This window comes from Penaeus vannamei, chromosome 2 (assembly GCF_042767895.1).
Source record: "Penaeus vannamei isolate JL-2024 chromosome 2, ASM4276789v1, whole genome shotgun sequence".
NCBI lineage: Eukaryota > Metazoa > Arthropoda > Malacostraca > Decapoda > Penaeidae > Penaeus > Penaeus vannamei.
The window spans coordinates 15,639,054-15,641,553 of record NC_091550.1 but is presented as its reverse complement, the minus strand read 5'-3'; the positions used below and the strand labels follow the sequence as shown (position 1 = coordinate 15,641,553).

Sequence of the window (2,500 nt, the reverse complement as noted above, 5' to 3'; positions counted from 1 at the left end):
GACATAAACACCAGTGAACTTTTAGACATAAACACCAATGAACTTTCAGACATGAACACCAATAAACTTTAAGACATAAACACCAATAAACTTTCAGACATGAACACCAATGAACTTTGATACATAAACACCAATAAACTTTCAGACATAAACACCAATGAACTTTGGGAATAACACCAATAAACTTTGAGACATAAACACCAATAAACTTTCAGACATAAACACCAATAAACTTTCAGACATAAACACCAATAAACTTTCAGACATAAACACCAATAAACTTTCAGACATAAACACCAATGAACTTCGGGACATAAACACCAATAAACTTTCAGACATAAACACCAATAAACTTTCAGACATAAACACCAATAAACATTGAGACATAAACACCAATAAACTTTGAGACATAAACACCAATAAACTTTGAGACATAAACACCAATAAACTTTGAGACATAAACACCAATAAACTTTGAGACATAAACACCAATAAACTTTCAGACATAAACACCAATAAACTTTCAGACATAAACACCAATAAACTTTCAGACATAAACACCAATAAACTTTCAGACATAAACACCAATAAACGTTCAGACATAAACACCAATAAACTTACAGACATAAACACCAACAAACTTTCAGACATAAACATCAATAAACTTTCAGACATAAACACCAATAAACTTTGATATATAATCACCAATAAACTTTCAGACATGGACACCAATAAACTTTCAGACATAAATACCAATAAACTTTGAGACATAAACACCAATAAACTTTGAGACATAAACACCAATAAACTTTGAGACATAAACACCAATTAACTTTCAGATATAAACACCAATAAACTTTGAGACATAAACACCAATTAACTTTCAGACATAAACACCAATAAACTTTGAGACATAAACACCAATTAACTTTCAGACATAAACACCAATAAACTTTGAGACATAAACACCAATAAACTTTCAGACATAAACACCAATAAACTTTGAGACATAAACATCAATAAACTTTGGGACATCAACACCAATAAACTTTGAGACATAAACACCAATAGCTTTCAGATATAAACATCAATAAACATTGAGACATAAACACCAATAAACTTTGAGACATAAACACCAATAAACTTTTAGATATAAACACCAATAAACATTGAGACATAAACACCAATAAACTTTGATATATAATCACCAATAAACTTTCAGACATGGACACCAATAAACTTTCAGACATAAACACCAATAAACATTGAGACATAAACACCAATAAACTTTGATATATAATCACCAATAAACTTTGAGACATAAACACCAATAAACTTTTAGATATAAACACCAATAAACATTGAGACATAAACACCAAGGAACTTTGAGACATAAACACCAATAAACTTTGATATATAATCACCAATAAACTTTCAGACATGGACACCAATAAACTCTCAGACATAAACACCAATAAACTTTCAGACATAAACACCAATAAACTTTCAGACATAAACACCAATAAACTTTCAGACATAAACACCAATAAACTTTGAGACATAAACACCAATTAACTTTCAGATATAAACACTAATAAACTTTGAGACATAAACACCAATTAACTTTCAGACATAAACACCAATAAACTTTGAGACATAAACTTTCAGACATAAACACCAATAAACTTTGAGACATAAACACCAATAAACTTTCAGACATAAACACCAATAAACGTTGAGACATAAACATCAATGAACTTTGGGACATAAACACCAATAAACTTTGAGACATAAACACCAATAGCTTTCAGATATAAACACCAATAAACATTGAGACATAAACACCAATAAACTTTGAGACATAAACACCAATAAATTTTTAGACATAAACACCAATAAACATTGAGACATAAACACCAATAAACTTTCAGACATAAACACCAATAAACTTTGGGACATAAACACCAATGAACTTTGAGACATAAACGCCAATAAACTTTCAGACATAAACACCAATAAATGTTCAGGCATAAACGCCAATAAACTTTCAGACATAAACACCAATAAACTTTCAGACATAAACACCAATAAACTTTCAGACATAAACACCAATAAACGTTGAGACATAAACGCCAATAAACCTTCAGACATAATCACCAGTAAACCTTCAGACATAAACACCAATAAACTAGAGAAACAAAAATAACATGAAATCCGACAATGATAAAAACTGAACTTCACACATGGAAATTGAACACCAATCTTAATTATTCGTTTGATTTTTTTTTTCAAACGAAAACAAACAAACAAGAAAACTAAAAACCAAACAAGGGGGTGAATGAAAGTAAATATGCCACGTCAGCTTTCAAAATTTTGTTTGTGATAAATACACAAATATTATTCCAAATACACAGACCTATTATTTTATATTGTTTTATTTTTTCAACCAAAGATTAGCATTAACAATACTCTAGGACATAATACCTTACAAGAGCTAAAA

General features: G+C 29.4%; 1 protein-coding gene across 2 annotated transcripts in view; it reads right to left on the bottom strand.

The window, feature by feature from the left end:
* The window catches only part of LOC138863185 (glycosaminoglycan xylosylkinase-like), a 20,567-nt gene that overhangs the window by 17,822 nt on the left and 245 nt on the right, over positions 1-2,500 (bottom strand). The gene's annotated exons all lie outside the window — the stretch shown is intronic.